The sequence below is a fragment of the Somniosus microcephalus genome, unplaced genomic scaffold (assembly GCF_052327205.1).
Source record: "Somniosus microcephalus isolate GS21.2 unplaced genomic scaffold, FLI_Smic_1.0 unresolved_chr4, whole genome shotgun sequence".
In the NCBI taxonomy this organism is placed as follows: domain Eukaryota; kingdom Metazoa; phylum Chordata; class Chondrichthyes; order Squaliformes; family Somniosidae; genus Somniosus; species Somniosus microcephalus.
The window spans coordinates 28,771,652-28,796,466 of NW_028225182.1; the positions used below are offsets into that span (position 1 = coordinate 28,771,652).

A 24,815-nucleotide genomic window follows, 5' to 3' on the forward strand; every position below is an offset into this window, starting at 1 on the left:
AGATCCAACCTTCTCACCCTCTAATTGAATATGGAACTCAACCATGTTATGGTCACTCATTCCAAGGGGATCCTTTACTAGGACATTTTTAATTAATCCTGTCTCATTACACAGGACCAAATTTAAGGTTGCTTGCCCCCTGGTCGGTTCAGTTACATACTGCTCAAGAAACCCATCCCTAATACACTCAATGAACTCTTCCTCAAGGCTGCTCTGCCCAATTTGATTTGTCCAGTTAATATGATAATTAAAATCCCCCATAATTATAGCTGTTCCCTTATTACAAGCCTCAACTATTTCCTGATTAATACTCCGTCCAACAGAGTTGCAACTGTTCGGAGGCCTATAGACTACACCCACTAGTGTTTTTTTCCCCTTATTATTCCTTATCTCCACCCAAACTGTTTCACTATCCTGCTCCTTTGACCCAATATCATTTCTCTGTATTATAGTGATTCCTTCCTTTATTAACATAGCCACCCCACCTCCTCTCCCTTCCTGCCTGTCCTTCCTGATTATTAAATAACCTGGTATGTTTAATTCCCAGTCATGGTCACCCTGCAGCCATGTTTCTGTAATGGCCACAAGATCATACCCATATGTCATTATTTGTGCCGTTAACTCATTCATTTTGTTACGAATGCTACGTGCATTCAGATAAAGAACTTTCAAATATGTTTTGTAACACTTAGTTCCTGTTTTTTCCCTTTTTAGTACTTTACTTTTTACTCCATACCTTCTGTCCCTTCCTGACACATTCTGTTTTTTAATTCCCCCACTGCTACCTAAGTCTATGACCTTCTCTGTTGTCATTTCTATTATTTGCTCTCTAGAAACCTCCCCCCCACTAATTAGTTTAAAGCCCTCTCTACAGCCCTAGTTATATGATTCGCCAGGACTCTAGTCCCAGCACTGGCCAAGTGGAGTCCGTCCCAACAGAACAGCTCCCTCCTGTCCCAGTACTGGTGTCAGTGTCCCAAGAAGCAAAACCCATTTCTCCCACACCAGTCTTTGAGCCACGCATTTAACTCTTTAATTTTATTTATCCTAGCCAAATTCGCTCGTGGCTCAGGTAATAACCCAGAGATTATTACCCTTGAGGTTCTGTTTTTTAATTTGACCCCTAGCTGCTCATACTCCTTTAACAGAACCGTCTTCCTTGTCCTATCTACGTCGTTTGTACCAACATGGACCACGACAACTGGATCCTCCCCCTCCCACTCCAAGTTTCTTTCCAGCCCAGAAGAGATGTCCTTAACCCTGGCACCAGGCAGGCAACACAGCCTTCGGGACTCCCGCTCTTGACTGCAGAGAACCCTATCTATCCCCCTAATGATACTATCCCCTACCACTACAACATTTCTTTTTACTCCCTCCACTTGAATGGCCCCCTGTACCACGGTGCTGTGGCCAGGTTGCTCATCCTCCCTGCAGTCCCCGCTCCCGCCCTCACAGGGAGTAAGAACCTCGATCCTGCTGGACAAGAACAAGGGCTGCGTCTCCTTCAACACTACATCCTGGATCCCTGTACCTTCCTCACTCGTAGTCACACCGTCCTGTCCCTGACCACGGACTACATCTGCAGTAATTAACTTCATAGGTGTGACCATCTCCTGAAACATAGAGTCCAGGAACTTCTCCCCCTCCCTGATGTGTCGCAGTGTCTGAAGCTCGGTCTCAAGCTCCATAACATGGAACTTAAGTTCCTCTAGCAGCAAACACTTGTCGCAGATGTAATCACCGTGAGCCTCAATGGGGTTCACCGGCTCCCACATCTCGCAACAGTAACACATCACCTGCTCCATTCTATATAATTAATTTAATTTCTTATTATTAGTTATGAAGACCCTGCCCGGATATATATGATAATATCACACCACTATTCAATAGGACTTACCAACTTAAAGGTATAAAAGAGAAGGAAAGGAAGAAAACCAACCAACCAGCTGATCACCAACCTCCTCCTTGAATACTGTCTGTGGAGCCTGTTTGGTTGACTCGTCTCGCTGCTCCGCCTCCGCAGTGCTGTCTAAGCCTGGGAGTGGGGACCAAAACAGAGCAAAAAACACACCCTCACCTCCCACTTAACCAAACTCTCCCACTTAGCAAAACTCCAACAGCACTCAATGCACAAAGCACTCCGTGCACTGCACTAGCCCCTCCCCTTTTATACCCAGATTCTACTTCCTGTTTAAACTGCCCAAGAGTTTAAAAAACCCTTAAAAAATTAAACTTACTTCAAATAATTGACTTCTTAACACACTAAAATTCACAAAATACACTTAAATGATTTTTCTCCCACTTAGCAAAACTCCAACAGTACTCAATGCACCCTCTCCAAAGCGATCACATCCTTCCTGTAGTGTGGCGACCAGAACTGCACACAGTATTCCAGCTGTGGCCTAACCAGTGTTTTATACAGCTCCATCATAACCTCCTTGCTCTTATATTCTATGCCTCGGCTAATGAAGGCAAGTATCCCATATGCCTTTTTTACCACCTTATCCACCTGTTCCGCCACCTTCAGGGATCTGTGTACTTGCACACCCAGATCCCTCTGACCCTCCGTCTTGCCTAGGGTCTTACCATTCATTGTGTATTCCCTTGCCTTGTTAGTCCCCCCAAAGTGCATCACCTCGCACTTTTCCGGGTTAAATTCCATTTGCCACTGTTCCGCCCATCTGACCAACCCATCGATATCGTCCTGCAGACTGAGACTACCCTCCTCGCTATTTACCACCCTACCAATTTTTGTATCATCCGCGAACTTACTGATCATACCTTTTACATTCATATCCAAGTCATTAATATAGACCACAAACAGCAAGGGACCCAGCACCGATCCCTGTGGCACCCCACTGGCCACAGGCTTCCAGCCACAAAAACAACCTTCGACCATCACCCTCTGCCTTCTGCCACTAAGCCAGTTTTTTATCCAACGTGCCAAGGCACCCTGGATTCCATGGGCTCTTACCTTCTTGACCAGTCTCCTGTGCGGGACTTTATCGAAGGCCTTACTGAAATCCATGTATACCACATCCACTGCGTTGCCCTCATCCACACACCTAGTCACCCCCTCAAAAAATTCAATCAAATTAGTCAGACATGATCTTCCCTTGACAAAGCCATGTTGACTATCCCTGATTAATCCTTGCCTCTCCAAGTGGAGACTGATTTTGTCCCTCAGAATTTTTTCCAATAATTTTCCCACCACTGATGTTAGGCTCACTGGCCTGTAGTTCCCCGGTTTTTCCCTACTCCCCTTCTTGAATAATGGAACTACATTAGTGGTTCTCCAGTCCTCTGGCACATCCCCTGTGGCCAGAGAGGTTCTGAATATGTGTGTTAGAGCCCCCGCAATCTCTTCCTTTGCCTCACACAGCAGCCTGGGATACATTTCGTCCGGGCCTGGGGATTTATCCATTTTTAGGCCTGCTAAAACCGCCAATACCTCCTCCCTCTCGATGTTAATGTGTTCGAGCATATCACAGTCCTCCCGCCCTATTTCTATGTCTACATCGTCCCTCTCCATAGTGAAAACAGATGCAAAAAATTCATTTAGAACCCCTCCTACATCTTCCGGCTCCACACACGGATTGCCACTTTTGTCCCTAATGGGCCCTATTTTTTCCCTAGTTATCCTCTTACCCTTAATATACTTATAAAACATCTTAGGATTTTCCTTTATTTTGCTCGCCAGTGTTATTTCATGGCCCCTCCTTGATCTCCTAATTTCTTTTTTAAGTATCCCCCTGCACTTTTTGTACTCCTCTAGGCTTCCTCCGTCTTTAGCCTTTTGTATCTGCCAAAAGCCCTCCTTTTTTTTCTAATCCATTCTCGTATATCCCCTGACATCCAAGGTTCCCTGTGGTTTTTGGAACCACCCTTGACCTTTACGGGAACATGTTGCCATTGTATGATCTCAATCTCCCTTCTGAAAGCCTCCCATTGCTCCGATGCGGATTTTCCTACAAGTAGCTGATCCCAGTCCATTTTGGCCAGATCCTGCCTTATCCTATTAAAATCGGCCTTCCCCCAATTTAGAACCTTTATTTCCGGCCCATCCCTGTCCTTTTCCATGACCACCTTAAATCTCACCATATTATGGTCACTGTCACCAAAGTGCTCACCGACTAGCACTTCTTCCACTTGGCCGGCCACATTCCCTAGAATTAGGTCCAGTACCGCCCCCTCTCTTGTAGGACCTTCTACATGCTGGCTCAAAAAGCTCTCCTGGATGCACTTTAAGAATTCTACACCCTCTGTGCCTTTCACACTCTGACTATCCCAGTTAATATTGGGGAAGTTGAAATCCCCCATTATTATTACCCTATTATTTGCACATTTCTCTGAGATTTGCCTACTCATACTTTGGTTCTGTATTCACAAAGGAGGACACAAATAACCTCCCAGGAATATCGGCAAACATAGGGACTAATGAGAGGGAGGAGCTGACAGAAATTAGTATCTCTAGGGATATGGTGTTGGGTAAGTTGAGGGGACTGAAGGCCGACAAATCCCCGGGGCCTGATAAACTACATCCTAGGGTACTTAAGGAGGTGGCCCTGGAGATAGCAGATGCTCTAAGGATCATCTTCCGGAACTCCATTGACTCGGGAACAGTACCCGTGGATTGGAGGGTAGCTAATGTTACCCCAATATTTAAAAAGGGGGGTAGAGAGAAAGCAGGGAATTATAGACCAGTAAGCCTTACATCGGTTGTGGGCAAAATGCTAGAGTCCATTATTAAGGATAAAATAGCGGAGCACTTGACAAATGGGGAAAGGATCGGACAGAGTCAACATGGATTTACAAAGGGTAAATCGTGTTTGACTAATCTGCTGGAATTTTTTGAGGAAGTAACTGGTAAAATAGATGGGGGAGAGCCAGTGGATGTGGTGTACCTTGACTTCCAGAAAGCCTTCGATAAGGTTCCACACAAAAGATTATCATGCAAAATTAAGGCTCATGGGATTGGGGGCAAAGTATTAACGTGGATAGAGAACTGGCTGGCGGATAGAAAACAGAGAGTTGGAATAAACGGCTCGTTTTCGGAGTGGCAGGCAGTGACCAGCGGGGTGCCGCAAGGATCTGTCCTGGGACCCCAGCTGTTCACAATATATATAAATGATCTGGATCAGGGAATTGGATGCAATATTTCCAAATTCGCTGACGACACTAAACTAGGAGGAGGGGTGGGCTCTGATGAGGATGTCAGGAGGCTACAGTGCGATTTGGACAGGTTGGGGGAATGGGCGGATACGTGGCAGATGCACTATAATGTGGATAAATGCGAGGTTATCCACTTTGGGGGTAAAAACAGGAGGGTAGATTATTATCTAAATGGCAATAGATTGGGAGATGGGGAAGTGCAGAGGGACCTGGGTGTTCTTGTGCACCAGTCACTGAAGGAGAGCATGCAGGTGCAACAGGCGATTAAGAAGGCAAATGGTATGTTGGCCTTCATATCAAGGGGGTTCGAGTATAGGAATAGGGATACCTTACTACAGCTGTACAAGGTGCTGGTGAGACCGCATCTGGAGTATTGTGTACAGTTTTGGTCGCCCCATCTGCGGAAGGATGTTCTTGCCATGGAAAGAGTGCAACGGCGATTCACCAGGCTGATACCTGGAATGGTGGGAATGACCTACGAAGAGAGATTAAATAGTTTGGGCTTGTACTCACTGGAGTTTAGAAGATTGAGAGGGGATCTCATCGAAACATATAAAATTATGGCAGGCCTGGACAGGCTGAATTCAGAGAGAATGTTTCCAATGGCCGGGGAGCACAGAACCAGGGGCCACAGTCTAAAAATAGCGGGCAAATCATTTAAAACAGAGATGAGGAAGAATTTCTTCACTCAAAGAGTGGTGAGCCTGTGGAATTCCCTGCCACAGAGGGCTGTGAAGGCTAATTCAATAAATATTTTCAAGAGAGAATTGGATATATTTCTGAAGGCTAAGGGGATTAAGGGTTACGGAGAAAAGGCGGGGACGGGGTACTGAACTGGTAAGATCAGCTATGATCTCAGACGAAGATCAGCCATGATCTCATTGAATGGCGGAGCAGGCTCGAAGGGCCGAATGGCCTACTCCTGTTCCTATCTCTATGTTTCTATATCTGTTCCTCTATCTCCCCCTGACTGTTTGGAGGCCTATAGTACACTCCCAGCAAAGTGCTTGCCCCCTTCTTGTTTTTAAGCTCCACCCATATGGCCTCATTAGAGGAACCTGCTAATATGTCATCCCTCCTTACTGCAGTAATTGACTCCTTAATTAATATTGCTACACCCCCTCCTCTTATACCCCCCCCCCTCTGTCTCGCCTGAAGATTCTGTACCCCGGAATATTGAGCTGCCAGTCTTGCCCCTCCCTCAACCATGTCTCCGTGATAGCAACAATATCATACTCCCATGTGTTTATCAACACCTTCAGTTCATCCACCTTATTTGCAAGACTCCTTGCATTAAAATAGATGCCATCCAGCCTTGCCCTTGTATATTTGCCCTGTCTACCAAGCTGACTTGTTTTTTTCTCTATAATTGGCAGCACATCACCCCCTATTTCAGCTCCCCTCTGTATCCCATCCCCCTCCCAAGTTAGTTTAAACCCCCCCCAACAGTGCTAGCAAACCTCCCCGCAAGGATATTTGTCCCGCTCTGGTTCAGGTGCAACCCATCTGACTTGTACAAGTCCCACCTTCCCCAGAAGCAGGCCCAGTGATCCAGGAAAGTAAAACCCTCCCCCCTACACCAACTCTTTAGCCACGCATTCATCTGCTCTATCCTCCTATTCCTATACTCACTAGCACGTGGCACTGGGAGTAATCCAGAGATTACAACCTTTGAGGTCCTGCTCTTTAATCTGTTACCTAGCTCCCTAAATTCTTGATGCAGGACCTCATCCCCCTTCCTACCTATGTCGTTGGTCCCAATGTAGACCACGACCTCTGCCTGCTCACCCTCCCCCTTAAGAATGCCCTGTAGCCGCACAGTGACATCCATGACCCTGGCCCCAGGGAGGCAACAAACCATCCTGGAGTCACGTTTGCGGCCACAGAAACGCCTATCTGTTCCCCTTACGATAGAATCCCCTACCACTATTGCTCTCCCACTCTTTTTCCTCCCTTTCTGAGCAGCAGAAGCATCCCTGGTGCCAGGAAGCTGGCTGCTGCTGCCTTCCCCTGGTGAGTCATCCCCCTCAACAGTATGCAATTTGGTATACCTGTTTGAAAGGGGGATGTCCGCAGGGGGCCCCTGCACTTCCTGCCTGCCTCTGTTGCTCCGCCTGATGGTCACCCCCTGTGCAGCCCTACCCTGAGGCGTGAACAACTCACTAAATGTGCTATCCACGACCCTCTCAGCATCGCGCATGCTCCAAAACTCATCCACCCGCAGCTCGAGCGCCACAATGCGGTCTACAAGTAGCTGCAGCTGGATGCATTTCCCGCACACATGGTCGCCAGGGACACTGGCAGCGTCCCTGACTTCCCACATAGAGCAAGAGGAGCAGAACACGGGTCTGAGCTCTCCTGCCATGACTTACTCCTTTAATTAATTTAAACATTTATTCAATACCCCAGTTACAGGTATACTCTAGGGCGCTTTATTTACCAACTGTCCTCACTACAACACAGAGCCCCTAGAAATTTAACACCACAGAATTCAAGCTTGTAATGAAAAGAGAGAAATACTCACCAACCAATCACTTACCTGCTCCCTGGTGACGTCACACCCCGATTACTTTTTACCTCTCTGCAACTTCTGAGCTCGCAGACTGGAGTTTGGTATGCCTCTCCTGGCCCCGCTGCCGCCTTTTGTACCTCGCCGCCGCCGAGTCTCCCACAGGTCCCGCCTCTCGCTGCCTGCCGCCGCTGCTCTGAGGCCTCTCCTGGCCCCGCTGCCGCTTTTATTACCTCGCCGCCGAGTCTCCCACAGGTCCCGCCTCTCGCTGCCTGCCGCCGCTGCTCTGAGGCCTCTCCTGGCCCCGCTGCCGCTTTTATTACCTCGCCGCCGAGTCTCCCACAGGTCCCGCCTCTCGCTGCCTGCCGCCGCTGCTCTGAGGCCTCTCCTGGCCCCGCTGCCGCTTTTATTACCTCGCCGCCGAGTCTCCCACAGGTCCCGCCTCTTGCTGCCTGCCGCCGCTGCTCTGAGGCCTCTCCTGGCCCCGCTGCCGCTTTTATTACCTCGCCGCCGAGTCTCCCACAGGTCCCGCCTCTCGCTGTCTGCCGCCGCTGCTCTGAGGCCTCTCCTGGCCCCGCTGCCGCTTTTATTACCTCGCCGCCGAGTCTCCCACAGGTCCCACCTCTCGCTGCCTGCCGCCGCTAACTGACTGCCGCATGTAGGAAATGCGGCAGTCAGTTAGCGCACAGCAAGCTCCCACAAACAGCAATGTGATAATGACCAGATAATCTATCATTTTTTATGTTGATTGAGGGATAAACATTGGCTCGGACACTGGGGATAATTCCCCTGCTCTTTCCCACATTGCAACAGTGACTACTTCATTGTAGTACTTCATTGGCTGTAAAGCACTTTAGGATATCTGGTGGCACTATATAAATGCAAGTCTTTCTTTCCTGAAATAATACCATGGGATCTTTTACATCCACCTGAGAGAGCAAACAGGGCCTCAATTTAACATCTCATCCGAAAGACGGCACCTCCGACAGTGCCGCACTCCCTCAGCACTGCACTGGAGTGTCAGCCTGGATTTTTGTGCTCAAGTCTCTGGAGTGGGTCTATGAACCCACAACTTTCTGACTCCGAGGCGAGAGTGCTACCCACTGAGCCACTGGCTAACACTAAAGAGCAAGCAGTTCTGACAAATGGTCATCGACCTGAAACGTTAACTCTGTTTCTCTCTCCACAGATGCTGCCTGACCTGCTGAGTATTTCCAGCATTTTCTGTTTTTATTAAAGAAACGAGGGAGTGATTGCTCACGGGAAGAATGTTGGGTCATCCTGCACATGCGCAACTCTCTGGCGGCTGAGGCGAAACACCGACTCGCCCCCACCTGAGCCGCGCACGCGTACCAGATGTTGCGGCTCCGCATGCACGCCCGATGTTCCAACCGCGGGGTTTTGTGTGCTGCGCATGCGTGTTGCGGACTGATCGGGACGGGCGATTGTAGAGCAGGAGGGAGAGCGCGGGGGCCATGAGCACATGCGCGGGACTCAGAGTCAACAGAGTGCTTTCTGGAGCATGGGGGCTTGTGGGTATTACAGCCGCCATTACTGCTGATCCTTTCAACCAACCTGTGCAGCAGCTGGGGCCTGAAAATCAGCTTCACTGCCCCTAGGTTCGGAAAGGGGAAAATTAAACAAGTTTGCCTCTGATCCTTTTCTGATCTCAATTAACAGGGTTATAGAAGTGGAGCAGTTACAGGCGGGAAGCTCAGACCAAACATTACGTCAAGATCTGACAGAGTCGCTGGATTCATCAGGACCTGAATATCATCGGCCTTTGCACATGGAAGGAGAGAGCAGGGATCGCAACGCAGACAAACCGCACACGTGTTCGGTGTGTGGACGCGGATTCAGCCGATTGCCTGACCTGGTGAGACACGTGCACCGTCACACCGGGGAGAAACCGGGTAAAGGTGGGGACGGGGGGATAGGATTCAGTTCCCCATCTGCATTGGAAGTTCAAGGGCGCAGTCGCACCAGGGACAGTCTGTTCACCTGCTCCATGTGTGGAAAGGGATTTGTTTGTTCATCCCACCTGCAAACACACCAGGGAATTCACACTGAGGAGAGACCATTTCAGTGTCCTGACTGTGGGAAGAGCTTTAAAAGCTCCTGGGAACTAAAGCAACACCAACTTGTCCACACTGATGAGAGACCATTTCAATGTTCTGACTGTGGGAAGAGCTTTAAAAGCGCTCGGTATCTGAAGGGACACCAGCTTGTTCACACTGATGAGAGACCATTTCAGTGTCCTGACGGTGGGAAGAGCTTTAAAAGCCCTGGGGAACTAAAGCAACACCAACTTGTCCACACTGATGAGAGACCATTTCAATGTTCTGACTGTGGGAAGAGCTTTAAAAGCGCTCAGTATCTGAAGGGACACCAGCTTGTTCACACTGATGAGAGACCATTTCAATGTTCTAACTGTGGGAAGAGCTTTAAAAGCCCCAAGGAACTAAAGCTACACCAACTTGTTCACACTGATGAGAGACCATTTCAGTGTCCTAACTGTGGGAAGATCTTTAAAAGCCCTGGGGAACTAAAGCAACACCAACTTGTTCACACTGACGAGAGACCCTTTAAATGTTCTGACTGTGGGAAGAGCTTTAAAAGCTCCGGGGAGCTGAAGGGACACCAGCGACTTCACACTGGGGAGAGACTCATGCAATGTTCTGAGTGTGGGAATAGTTTTAAAAGCTCCGGGGCGCTCAAGAAACACCAACACCTACACACTGGGGAAAGGCCGTTCACCTGCTCCGTGTGTGGGAAGGGATTCACTGTGTCATCCAACCTGCTGGCACATCAACGAGTTCACACTGGGGAGAGACCGTTCACCTGCTCTGTGTGTGGGAAGGGATTCACTCGGTCATCCCACCTGCTGACACATCAGCAAGTTCACACTGACGCGAGGCCCTTTAAATGTTCTGACTGTGGGAAGAGCTTTAAAAGCTCCAGGGAGCTGAAGAGACACCAGCGAGTTCACACTGGGGAGAAGTCGTTCACCTGCTCCGTGTGTGGGAAGGGATTCACTCAGTTATCCACCCTGCTGACACATCAGCGAGTTCACACTGACGAGAGGCCCTTTAAATGTTCTGACTGTGGGAAGAGCTTTAAAGCTCCAGGGATCTGAAGAGACACCAATACCTACACACTGGGGAGAGGCTGTTCACCTGCTGCGTGTGTGGGAAGGGATTCGCTCGGCCCTCCAACCTGCTAGTACACCAGCGAGTTCACACTGACGAGAGGCCCTTTAAATGTTTTGACTGTGGGAAGAGCTTTATAAGCTCCGGGGAGCTGAAGGGACATCAGCGAGTTCACACTGACGAGAGGCCCTTTAAATGTTCTGACTGTGGGAAGAGTTTTAAAAGCTCCGGGGAGCTCAAAAGACAGCAACACCTACACACTGGGGAGAGGCCGTTCACCTGCTCCGTGTGTGGTAAGGGATTCACTCGGTCATCCAACCTGTTGGTACATCAGCGAGTTCACACTGGGGAGAGACTGTTCACCTGCTCCGTGTGTGGGAAGTGATTCACTCAGTCATCCAACCTAATAATAATTCAACTTTATTGTCATTGTACAATGCACAAGTACATGAACAACGAAATGTGATCTTGCAAGCTCCCATGAGTCCAGTACAAATAACATTAACATTAAATGTAAATAGCACCACCCTGGGAGAAGCAAAGCCGCTGCGTCTGTGCGCGCCGCCATTCCATTTCCACCATTCCTCCTGTCCGACAATCTTCAGCCCAACGCCCAGGCCTGCTCACCAGCCGCCCCTCCCGGGGCTCCTTCCGTGACCTTCTCACCAACCGCCCCTCCTCGGGGCTCCTTCCGTGACCTTCTGCACCTGGTCTTCCCTGATGGTCACCCCCCCAGGCACTAGCCAGGCCTGGCTCTGCTTAGTTTCCAAGCCTTGCCAGTGACCCTGTCCCTAGTCCCAGGAACCTGCTGACACACCAGCGACTTCACACTGATCATACAATCTAACAGCACAGAAGGAGGTGATTCGGCCCATCGTGTCTGTGCCCATCGTGTCTTTGAAAGAGCTGTCCAATTTAGTCCCACACCCCAGCTTTATCCCCAGAACTCTGCAAACTCGTCCTCTTCAAGGACTCGTCCAATTACTGTTGGAAAGTTCCTGTGGAACCTGATTCCAGCATCCTTTCAGATGGTGCGTTCCAGATCTGAACAACCCTCTGTATGAAAACAATTCTCCTCATTTCACCTATAGCTCTTTTAGTAACTATTTTAAATCTGTGACCTTTGGTTACCGACTCACTTGCCAGAGTGAACAGTTTCTCCCTACTTGCTCGATCAAAATCCCTCATCATTTTGAACACCTCTATTAGGTCTCCTCTTAACCTTCTCTGCTCTAAGGGGAACAATCCCAGCTTCTCCAATCTCTCCACATAACTGAAGCCCCTCATCCCTGGTACCATCCTGGTCAACCTCCTCTGCACCCTCTCCAAGGCCTTGACATCCTTCCTAAAGTGTGGTGCCCAGAACTGTACACAAGACTCCAGCTGAGGCCAAAACCCTGCAGCTGTACAAAACCCTGGTTAGACCACACCTGGAGCACTGTGAGCAGTTCTGGGCACCACACCTTAGGGAGGATATATTGGCCTTGGAGGGAGTGCAGCGTAGGTTTACCAGAATGATACCCGGACTTCAAGGGTTAAGTTACGAGGAGGGATTACACAAATTAGGGTTGTATTCCCTGGAATTTAGAAAGTTAAGAGGTCATCTGATCGAAGTTTTCAGGATATTAAGGGGAACAGATAGGGTAGATAGAGAGAAACTATTTCCGCTGGTTGGGGATTCTAGCACTGGGGGCATAGTCTAAAAATTAGAGCCAGACCTTTCAGGAGTGAAATTAGGAAACACTTCTACACACAAAGGGTGGTAGAAGTTTGGAACTCACTTCCGCAAACAGCAATTGATGCTCGGTCAATTGTTAATTTTAAATCTGAGATTGATAGGTTTTTGTTAACCAAAAGTATTAAGGGATATGGGCCAAAGGCGGGTGTATGGAGTTAGGTCACAGATCAGCCATGATCTCATTGAATGGCGGAACAGGCTTGAGGGGCTGAATGGCCTCCTCCTGTCCTATGTTCCTAACTAGTGATTTGTAAAGGTTTAGTGTAACTTCCTTGTTTTTGTATTCAATGGCACTATTTACAAAGCCAAGTATCCCATACGTTTTCTGAACCGCCTCACCAACTTGCCGTGGCACTTTCAAAGACTTGTGAATATGGACCCCCAGGTCCCTCTGCTCTTGCACCCCCTCAAACTAGTCCCATTTAGATTATACGGCCTCTCCCTGTTGTTTCTCCCAAAGTGCATCACTTCACACTTATCCTCATTTAATGTCATCTGCCTTGTGTCTGCTCATTTCACAGTCTGTCTCTGTCCTTCTGAAGTCTGCTACTACTACACTCACAAAACTTGGCAACATAGTAAATAGTATCATCCATAAACTTTGAAATTGTTCACCTATACCCAAGTCCAGGTCAGTTATATATAACAAGAAAAGCAATGGTCCTAATTCCGACCCCTGGGGGAACCCACTGCATACTTCCCTCCAGTCAGAAAAACATCCCTCAGCACTGCTCACTGCCTCCTCTCCCTTAGCCAATTATATACCCAAATTACCATCAGTCCTTTAATTCCCTCTGCTTCTATTTTCAGAGTAAGTCTCTTATGTGGTATTTTATCAAGTGCCTTTTGATAGTCCATATATACAACATCTGCTGCACTACCTTCATCAACCCTCTGTTACTTCATCAGAGAACTCAATCAGGTTAGTCAGACACGATTTAACTTTAACAAATCCATACTGGCTGCCCCTTATTAACCCATGCTTCTCCAAGTGAGAATTTATTTTGTCCTTTGACAATGGTCTCTAGTCATTCACCCACCACTGACATTAAACTGATTGGCCTGTAGTTACCAGGTTTATCCCTCTCCCCTTTTTTTAAACAGGGTGTAACGTTTGCAATCCTCCAGTCCTCTGGCACCACTCCCATATATCTGAGGGAGATTGAAAGATTGTGGTCGGAGCTTCTGCTATCTCCACCCTAGCTTCCCTCTGCAATCTAGGATGCATCCACCTGGACTGGGAGACTTGTTGACTTTGAGTGATGACAACCTATTTAGCACCTCCTTTCTATCCATTTTTATCCAATTTCTCTACTCCCTCCTCCTCTACTGCGACATTAACTTCATCCTCTTCTTTTGTGAAGACAGATGCTAAGTACTCATTCAGTACCTCAGCCATGCCCTCTGCCTCCGTATGATGAGCTCCTATTTGGTCCCTAATGGGCCCCACCATTCCTTTAACTATCCTTTTACTTTTCATATGTTTGTAGAAGATTTTTAGGTTCTCTTTTATGTTACCCGCATATTCTCTCTTTGCCCTTATATCCTGTTTCATTTCCCCCCCACTCTCCGTATTCTCCTGGTTTTTGACTGTATTCTGTACCTGACATTTGTCATAAACCTCCTTTTTCTGTTTTACTCTAACCTCGATGTCCTTTGTCATCGGGAGCTCTAGCTTTGGACGCCCCATCATTCCTCCTTATGGGAATATGCTTGGTTTGTACCCGAACTATCTCAGCCTTGAAGGCCTGCCATTGGTCATTCACTGTTTTCCTGGACAATCTTTGTTTCCAGTCCACCTGTGCTCGATCCCTTCTCAAATCACTGAAATTGGCTCTCTTCCAGCTGGGTATTTTCACCATTGATTCTTCTTTGTCCCTTTCCATAACTACTTTAAACCTAATGATATTGTGATCACTGTTAACCAGATCCCTCCTGCCCCAGAACCGATGAGAGACCCTTTAAATGTTCTGACTGTGCAAAGAGGTTTCAGAGTTCATCCAACCTGCTGAGTCACCAGCGAGTTCATACAGATCCTCAAAGAAAGGAAAATGTTTTAGAAAGGCTGGTGACACTAAAGATTCGTAGCCATCTCAGAGTAGTGTCCCTTTAATTACAATCTCGCAGAACAAGAAGAATTCACCAGACTGATACCTGGGATGGCAGGAATGACGTATGAGGAGAGATTGGGTCGACTGGGCTTATACTCGCTGGAGTTTAGAAGAATGAAAGGGGATCTCATTGAAACATAAAATTCTAACAGGACTAGACAGACTAGATGCAGGAAGGATGTTCACGATGGCGGGGGAGTCCAGAATCAGGGGTCACAGTCTAAGGGTAAGGGGTAAGCCATTTAGGACTGAGCTGAGTAGGAATTTCTTCACCCAGAGAGTGGTGAACCTGTGGAATTCTCTACCACAGAAGGCAGTTGAGGCCATTTGATTAAATATATTCAAGAAAGAGTTGGATATATTTCTTCAGGCTAAAGGGATCAAGGGATATGGGGAGAAAGCAGGGACAGTGTACTGAGTTTGGATGATCAGCCATGATCTCATTGAATGGCGGAGCAGGCTCAAGGGGCTGAATGGTCTACTCCTGCTCCTATCTTCTATGTTTCTATGTAATCACTGTCCCTTTAACTACCACAAATCCCTGTGTGGAGGAGAGGGGGAGATACAGTCTGTTCCAGTAACTGTCACAGAACAGAATTAGCAACCCTGTCCCATAAGGGCTTGACCCTCCCCCACTCCCTGCTCTTCCTCAAGTGTCTCATTCTTAAATTTCTCATCCTTGTTTTCAAATCCCTCCATGGCCTCGCCCCTCCCTATCTCTGTAATCTCTTCCAGCCTCTACAACCTCCGAGATATCTGCGCTCCTCTAATTCTGGCCTCTTGAGCATCCCCGATTTTAATCGCTCCACCATTGGTGGCCGTGCCTTCAGCTGCCTGGGCCCTAAGCTCTGGAATTCCCTCCCTAAACCTCTCCATCTCTCTACCTCTCTCTCCTTCTTTAAGATGCTCCTTAAAACCTTCCTCTTTGACCAAGCTTTTGGTCATCTGCCCGAACATCTCCTTATGTGGCTCGGTGTCAAATTTTGTTTTATAACGCTCCTGTGAAGAGCCTTGGGATGTTTTACTACATTAAAGGCGCTTTATAAATACAAGTGGTTGTTGTTGTTTCCTGAAACTAATAATAAATTCCCCAGAGGGAAAAAAACTTGTCCTTTTACTCCCAAATATTAAAAAGTTTGTTCCACAGAAGCACGGGGTTTATCTGCTTTTATTGATGAATTTAAAAAGTCTGTAGTAAAACCTGAGCCAGTGTGTTGTGAGACAAAGAGCCTTGTGTACAATGCGGGGAATAAAGGCCCACAGCCTCCCCGGGCCCCGGGCCCTGAACAAGGGACTGGAGAAACTCGCTGCCCTGCGGATCAGACAATCAGCCGGCGCTAGTCCCGCCCCTCGGGCTCCCCGATTGGTTGGAGGACCCGCCGCCGGCTCGCTCCTCCAGCCCCGCCCACTGGGTGCTGCTAGTCCCGCCCCTCGGGCTCCCTGATTGGTTGGAGGACCCGCCGCCATCTCGCTCCTCCAGTCCCGCCCACTGGGTGCCGCAAGACCCGCCCCTCGGACTCCCGGATTGATTGGAGGACCCGCCGCCGGCTCGCTCCTCCAGCCCCGCCCCACTCACTCCCTATTGGTTGGAAGCTCCCGTCAATCAGGCCATGGGCCCAGGTCAAGTGTCACTCAATTACTTTACAAAGAAAGCCTCGCGCGGTCGCCGGGCGGAGCTGCAGGTCAGCGGGAGCGGGGTCGGGAGATTAATAACGTGCCGGTAGGCCACGCTGCAGGGTTTATAAAGTTGGAGAATGGCCTCAGGCCCAAATGAGATCCAGCGGCCCGGTCTGTGATCTGCCGGACGGCAGCGGTGAGGCTTTTTCTCGGTGACAGGCCCAGGTTAGGCGCCGCCATCTTCGTGGAGGAAAGACAGACTGGTTCCACCTGCAGCACGGCACATGCGCGGCCATCTTGGTACAGTAACAGTGAGTAGGCAGGGCTTCAGGGTCCCAGTGACCAGGAGAGACAATCATTGACTCATTGATTTTATTCTCACTCACACAGCGGGTGTAGAACTGAACCCAACCAGAGTAGAGGGAGGTGGAAAACTAAGAGTGGAGGAAAGAAATGTTGGAGATGGTGCGATGGGTTTGGATTTCAGCACAGGGAGGAGGGAGAGTGTGTGGGACGGGGATTTACAGCTTTGGGGAAACAAGAGAGGAAAAAATGTTCCACAGAAACTAGAATTGTCTGTTCTGAATTTCTATCCTGTACTTACAGTGATGACTTTTGTAAACTCCTTTTACAGGCTGTTAGAAGGGGAGGATTTACAGATGGGAAACTCAAACCAAACATCACATCAAGGTCTGACAGTCACTCCATTCATCAGGACCTGACTATCATCAGCCTTTGAATGTGGAAGGAGGAATATTTGTCTGTTCTCTCTGTGGGGAAAGATTTCAAACATCAGTGTGACTGGAAAAGCGCTTTAACCAGTTACACAGCCTGAAAAAACATCGTACCATTCACAGTGGGGAGAGAAAGGGAGTGAGAGAGAAAGGGAGCGAGAGAGAGAGGGAGAGAAAGGGAGCGAGAGAGAGAAAGGGAGTGAGAAAGAGAGATAGAGAGAAAGGGAGTGAGAGAAAGGGAGCGAGAAAGAGAGATAGAGAGAAAGGGAGCGAGAGAGAGAAAGAGAGTGAGATAGAGAGAGAGAGAAAGGGAGCCAGAGAGAGAGAGAGAGTGTTCCGTGTGTGGACGAGGCTTCAACTGATCATCCAACCTGGAGAGACACAAGGACACCCGCACCACAGAGAAACCCTGGAAATGTGGGGACTGTGGGGAGGGATTCAATTATCCATCCAAGCTGGAAATGCATCAGTGCACTCACACCGGGGAGAGGCCGTTCACCTGCTCCATGTGTGGGAAGGGATTTGCAGAGTTATCCAAGCTCCAGATACACCAGCGAGTTCACACCGGGGAGAGGCCGTTCACCTGCTCCGTGTGTGGGAAGGGATTTGCAGAGTTATCCAAGCTCCAGATACACCAGCGAGTTCACACCGGGGAGGGACACTCACCTGCTCCATGTGTGGGAAGGGATTTGCAGAGTTATCCAAGCTCCAGATACACCAGCGAGTTCACACCGGGGAGGTACACTCACCTGCTCCGTGTGTGGGAAGGGATTTGCAGAGTTACCCAAGCTCCAGATACACCAGCGAGTTCACACTGGGGAGAGGCCATTCACGTGTATTGAATGTGGGAAGGGATTCACTCAGTCATCCAGCCTCCATAGACACCAGCGAGTTCACACTGGGGAGAAACCGTTCCCCTGCTCCGTGTGTGGGAAGGGATTTGCAGAGTTATCCAAGCACCTGATACACCAGAGAGTTCACTCTGGCGAGAGGCTGTTCACGTGTATTGAATGTGGAAAGGGATTCAGTCAGTTATACCATCTCCAGATACACCAGCGAGTTCACACTGGGGAAAGGCCATTCATCTGCTCTATGTGTCGGAAGGGATTCATTCAATCATCCCATCTTCTGACACACCAACTTGTTCACACTGTTAAAAGACCATTTAGATGTTCTGACTGTGAGAAGAGCTTTAAAAGCACAAGCGACCTGCTGACCCACCAATGCACTCACACTGGGGAGAAGCCGTTCACCTGCTCCGTGTGTGGGAAGGGATTCACTCAGTCATGCACTCTGCTGAGACACCAGCGAGTTCACACTGAGGAGAGATCGTTCACCTGCTCTTATTGTGGGAAGGTTTTCACTTGGAAGTCTAACCTGCTTAATCACCAGCGAGTTCACACTGGGGAGAGGCCGTTCACCTGCTCCGTGTGTGGGAAGGGATTCACTCAGTCATGCACTCTGCTGAGACACCAGCGAGTTCACCAGTGATTGAAGAGGTTGGATTCTGCTGCAAATCACATCCAGGACTGAACCATGTTCACTCTGGCAATTGGGCTTTGTTTCTGCTCATGTTAATAACTAGAATAACTGGGCTTGAGATTAATATTCTGGACCAATATTAAATAAATCAGCTTTGTTTCAAATACACAGTGTGTCTAATATTTGATTTCTCCATGATAAGAGGAGACTAATTGATGTTCTGTTACTGACTGTTTCTTACTCTGGATTATTTCAGCTCTCATCTAGTTCACCTTCTACCACATCAAATCCCAAGCTTGTTCCATTTGTGTACACGGCTTGTGGGTGTCATAGACTGAACTGTACTTTCTCACTTTACACTCACCTGAAATTCCTTTGAACCACCCCTTTACAGAACGACCTTGCATAAGATTTGAAATCTGTTATTTTCTGTATCATTTAACATCTCTTGGATCCGATTTAAAAAAACTCCTCCACACATACTGCATGTGACAGCCTTAGAAATGTTCTGATCTTTGTCATTGTCATTGCTGATTTTGATGATCCCATCAATTAGTCTCGTTACTAACATACCTTGCACTATTTCTTTAATCGAGATAATTGTTTCAAATACTTCTTTATCAGGTCTTTAGCTCCTCCATTGATCCATGTCAATAATCCTTGGTCAGGGGCTGGGGTTAGGGTGTAGGCTTAGGGGTTAGTGGTTGGGGTTCGTGGTTATTGGTTAGGATTGGGGCTAGTGGTTATTGGTCAGGATTGGGGTTAGTGGTTATTGGTCAGGATTGGGGCTAGTGGTTGGGGTTCGTGGTTATTGGTTAGGATTGGGGTTAGTGGTTATTGGTTAGGATTGGGGTGAGTGGTTAGTGGTCAGGATTGGGGTTAGTGGTTGGGGTTCGTGGTTATTGGTCAGGATTGGGGCTAGTGGTTATTGGTCAGGATTGGGGCTAGTGGTTATTGGTTAGGATTGGGGTTAGTGGTTGGGGGTAGCCGATAGGATATTAGGCTTAGGAGATAGTGATTAAGGTTACAAACCACTATTGACAACACCAGTGTCACTAGATGCGTCCTTTTTCATTTCATGTTTTTGAACCTCACACAGATGAGTCACGAAACAGCCTCATGAATTGTTCATTCATGGAACCTTCTTTCTGGCCCGAGCCTGATTTCCTCCCTTCTTTCACATCTCTACAATTCTCACAGAAACAGACATCAGGGACATTAGACTTTGTGATTTGGGACAAGAACAGGTGGATCCAGGTATTGTGCAGATTACATCCAATCATCGGCCTGCCTGAAAAGGGCTTCTGACAATAACCTGTCACCAGGCCCCACCAGCCCCCATCTGATTCCACCGCCATCTTCCTCCATTACCCGCCTTTCACCCTCACTAGAGCTGGTTTCACCACCATGACCATTCCCCATACCGAGTCGCTCTGATTCCCATTTATAATCAACTGGATTTGGTGTCTCAGTGTAAGTGGTCCCTGGATTTGGTGCCACAGTGTAAATGGTACCTCGATTTGGTCTCAAAGTGTAAATGGTCACAGGATTTGGTGTCACAGGCAACAACAATAACTTGCATTTATATAGTGCCTTTAACTAATAAAACTTCCCATGTTGCTTCACAGGAAAGTTTTCAAACAAAATTTGACTGAGTCATATAAGGAGATACAGGAAACTCTCATTTAAACAGCACCTAAATATCTGGAATTCGCTGTTAACCAGCAAAATTCATACTCCGAAAACAACACCTCAATAACCGGAAATGTTGCCGAGTCCGAGTCTCCCGCGGTGGCCGAGTTAGTCAGTGGGGGTAGTTCTCCAAACTGCCACTACTCGGCCTCTTGGCACTATCGGAAGTCGGAACACCTCAATAACAGGAGTCTGGCTCTCCCACGCTGCCAGTAGTCTCTTTCGATCCGCCATTTTTCTGTTTACTGTATAAGTTTTGTTTTACTGTTAAGTAATTAAAGAGTTATGGATTACCCTCAACTGGCAGTGCTGTACTAAATCAAGCATCTTCTACCATCCATTTAACACAACATTCTGTAGGTGAGTAGCCAATTACTGTATACTGCACATTTCTTGATTTTTTTTATTTTTTGTTTGTTAAAAATAGACTTGGTAGATAACTCTCTCCGTCATCCGGAATTTTTAATCAACCGGCAACATCCCGGTCCCGTCGGTGCCGGATACCAAAGAGTTTCCTGTATTAGGGCAGGTCACCAAAACCTTGGTCAAAGAGGTAGATTTTAAGGGGCATCTTAAAGTAGGAAAGAGAGATGGGGAGGTTTAGGGAGGGAATTCCAGAGCTTGGCAATATAGTAACAGGATGTTAATAACACCATTCAGCCCCTCGAGCCTGCTCACCATTCAATGATTTGACAACACAGTTCCAGCATTCGCCGTTCTTCCTGACTCTAAACACAGTTGTAAAGGAGCCTTCTGCTCCGTGCCTAGGAGCTCTGAACCATGGCAGAGAGCGACTGGGACACATTTCTTACACATCTCGAGATTAACCCACACAGGGACTTTGCTGTCAGTGAAGAGAGACGAGAAAGACCAAAGTGCCGTTTGCCCCTCTCAGTGTGGCCCTGAAGGACTGTGTCCAGGCTGGAGTTCTGTTCCCGCCGTACGATCCTCCCCCAGATTGTCCTTTCTGAGCTCCAGCCAGGTGATGCTAAACACTCAGGTGGGAAAGACAAAAATCTACAAAAATGCATTGAAAACAAAGCTGATTTATTTGACACATATCCTGAATATTAAACTCCAGCCCAGTTATAGGGGTCATTAACCTCATCAGAAATAAACCCCAACTGTCAGAATGAACATGGTTCAGTCCTGAATGTGATTAACAGCAGCAACAACAGCAGAATCCAACCCCTGCAGTGACTTGTGAACTCACTGGTGTCTCAGCAGAGTGAATGACTGAGTGAATCCCTTCCCACACACGCAGCAGGTGAACGGCCTCTCCCCAGTGTGAACTCACTGGTATCTCAGCAGGCTGGATGACTGAGAGAATCTCTTCCCACACACGGAGCAGGTGAACGGCCAATCCCCAGTGTGAGTGCGTTCATGTTGTATCAGTTTCCTTTGGCTTTTAAAGCTCTTCTCACAGTCAGAACATTTAAAAGGTCTCTCATCGGTGTGAACAAGTTGATGATCAGTGAGGTAGGTTGAGCGAGTGAATCCCTTCCCACACAAGGAGCAGGTGAATGGTCTCTTCTCCAGTGTGGGTGTGCTGGTGTACAGTGAGTTGAGATGATTGCCTGAACCCAGTCCCACAGAGAGCACCGGAATGGTCTCTCGTCAGTGTGAACACATTGATGGTGCATCAGCTTCCCAGAACTTTTATAGCACTTCCCACAGTCCGAGCATTTAAAAGGTCTCGCCTCAGTGTGAACTCGCTGGTGTGTCAGCAGGTTGGATGAATCAGTGAATCCCATCCCACACTCGGAGCAGGTGAACGGCCTCTCCCCAGTGTGAGTGCGCTGGTGTCTCAGCAGGGTGGTTGAATGAGTGAATCCCTTCCCACACACGGAGCAGGTGAACGGCCTCTCCCCGGTGTGACTGCGTCGATGAGTTTCCAGGTGGGATGGGCAACGGAATCCCTTTCCACAGTTCCCACATTTCTACGGTTTCTCTGTGGTGCGGGAGTCCTTGTGTCCCTCCAGGTTGGACAATCGGTTGAAGCCTCGTCCACACACAGAACATGTGTACGGTTTCTCCCTGCTGTGAATGGTGTGATGTTTCTTCAGGCCGTGTAACTGGTTAAAGCTCTTTCCACAGTCAGTGCACTGGAACACTCTCACTCGGGTCTGTGTCTTGGTGCTTTTCCAGTCACACTGATGTTTGAAATCTTTTCCCACAGACAGAACAGAGAAAAAGGCCGATGATATTCAGGTCCTGATGAATTGAGTGACTGTCAGATCTTGTTGTGATGTTTGGTTTGAGTTTCCCGGCTGTAAATCCTCCTCTTCTAACACCCTGTAAAAGGAGTTTAAAAAAGTCATCACTGTAAGTACAGGATAGAAATTCAAAACAGACAATTCTAGTTTCTATGGAACATTCTTTCCTCTCTTGTTCCCCCAAAGCTGTAAATCCCCGTCCCACACACTCTCCCTCCTCCCTGTGCTGAAATCCAAACCCATCGCACCACCTCCAGCATTTCTTTCCTCCACTCCCAGTTTTCCTCCTCCCTCTACTCTGGTTGGGTTCAGTTCTACACCTGCTGTGTGCAGAGTGAGAATAAAATCAATGATTGTCTCTCCTGGTCACTGGGACCCTGAAGCCCCGCCCAATCTCTGTTCCTGTACCAAGGTGGCCATGCATGCGCCGTGCTGCAGGGGGAACAGGTCTGTCTTTCCTACAGCAATATGGCGGCACCTAACCCGGGCCTGTCACCGAGAAAAAGCCTCACAGCTGCCGTCCGGCGCAACACATTTGGCTGCTGGATCTCATTCGGGCCTGAGGCCATTCTCCAACTTTATAAGCCCTGCAGTGCGGCCTACCCGCAGTTTATTAATCTCCCGACCCCGCTCCCGCCGACCTGCAGCTCCACCCAGTGACCACGTGAGGCTTTCTTTGTAATAACAGAAAATGCTGGAAAAACTCAGCAGGCCATGCAACATCCGTGGAGAGAAATTAGAGTCGATGTTTCTTTGTAAAGTCCGTGAGGGACACGTGACCCGGCCCCACGGCCTGATTGACGGGAGCTTCCGACCAATAGGGAGCGAGCGGGGTGGGGCTGGAGGAGTGAGCCGGCGGTGGTTCCTCCAACCAATCGGGGAGCCCGAGGGGCGGGACTAGCGCCGGCTGATTGTCTGATCCACAGGGCAGCGAGTTTCTCCAGTCCCTTGTTCAGGGCCCGGGGCCCGGGGAGGCTGTGGGCCTTTATTCCCCGCATTGGACACAAGGCTCTTTGGCTCACAACACACTGGCTCAGGTTTTATTAGAGACTTTTAAAATTCATCAATAAAAGCAGATAAATCTCGTGCTTCTGTAGAACAAACTTTTTAATATTTGGGAGTAAAAGGACAAGTTTTTTTCCCTCTGGGGAATTTATTATTAGTTTCAGGAAACAACAACAACCACTTGTATTTATAAAGCGCCTTTAATGTAGTGAAACATCCCAAGGCTCACAGGAGCGTTATAAAACAAAAATTGACACCGAGCCACATAAAGCGATATACGTGCAGATGACCAAAAGTTTGGTCAAAGAAGTAGGTTTTAAGGAGCATCTTAAAGAAGAGAGAGGTAGAGAGATGGAGAGGTTTAGGGAGGGAATTCCAGAGCTCAGGGCCCAGGTAACTGAAGGCACGGCCGCCAATGGGGGAGCGATTAAAATCGGGGATGCTCAAGAGGCCGGAATTAGAGGAGCGCAAATATCTCGGAAGGTTGTAGGGGCTGGAAGAGATTACAGAGATAGGGAGGGGTGAGGCCACGGAGGGATTTGAAAACAAGGATGAGAATTTTAAGGATGAGACACTTGAGGAAAAGCAGGGAGTGGGGGAGGGTCAAACCCTTATGGGACAGGGTCGCTGATTCTGTTCTGCGACAGTTACTGGGACAGACTGTATCTCCCCTCTCCTCCACACAGGGATTTGTGGTAGTTAAAGGGACAGCGATTCTCCTTGTTCTGCGAGACTGTAATTAAAGGGTCACTACTCTGAGATGGCTACGAATCTTTCGTGTCGCCAGCCTTTCTAAAACATTTTCCTATCTTTGAGGATCTGTCTGAACTCGCTGGTGACTCAGCAGGTTGGATGAACTCTGAAACCTCTTTGCACAGTCAGAACATTTAAAGGGTCTCTCGTCGGTTCTGGGGCAGGAGGGATCTGGTTAACAGTGATCACAATATCATTAGGTTTAAAGTAGTTATGGAAAGGGACAAAGAAGAATCAATGGTGAAAATACCCAGCTGGAAGAGAGCCAATTTCAGTGATTTGAGAAGGGATCGAGCACAGGTGGACTGGAAACAAAGATTGTCCAGGAAAACAGTGAATGACCAATGGCAGGTCTTCAAGGCTGAGATAGTTCAGGTACAAACCAAACATATTCCCATAAGGAGGAATGATGGGCCATCCAAAGCTAGAGCTCCTGATGACAAAGGATATCGAGGTTAGAGTAAAACAGAAAAAGGAGGTTTACAACAAATGTCAGGTACAAAATACAGTCAAAAACCAGGCAGAATACAGAGAGTGCGGGGGAAAATGAAGCAGGATGTAAGAAGGGCAAAGAGACATTCTGAAAAAAGATTAGTGGGTAACATAAAAGAGAACCTAAAAATCTTCTATAAACATA

General features: G+C 48.2%; 2 pseudogenes; one reads left to right on the forward strand and one right to left on the reverse strand.

Annotated features, from left to right (window-relative positions):
* The first annotated feature begins 16,580 nt into the window (after positions 1 to 16,580).
* On the forward strand, positions 16,581 to 18,637 carry LOC147090075 (uncharacterized; annotated as a pseudogene).
* Positions 18,638 to 20,617: 1,980 nt separating this feature from the next.
* On the reverse strand, positions 20,618 to 22,840 carry LOC147090076 (uncharacterized; annotated as a pseudogene).
* Between the last annotated feature and the right edge of the window lie 1,975 nt (positions 22,841 to 24,815).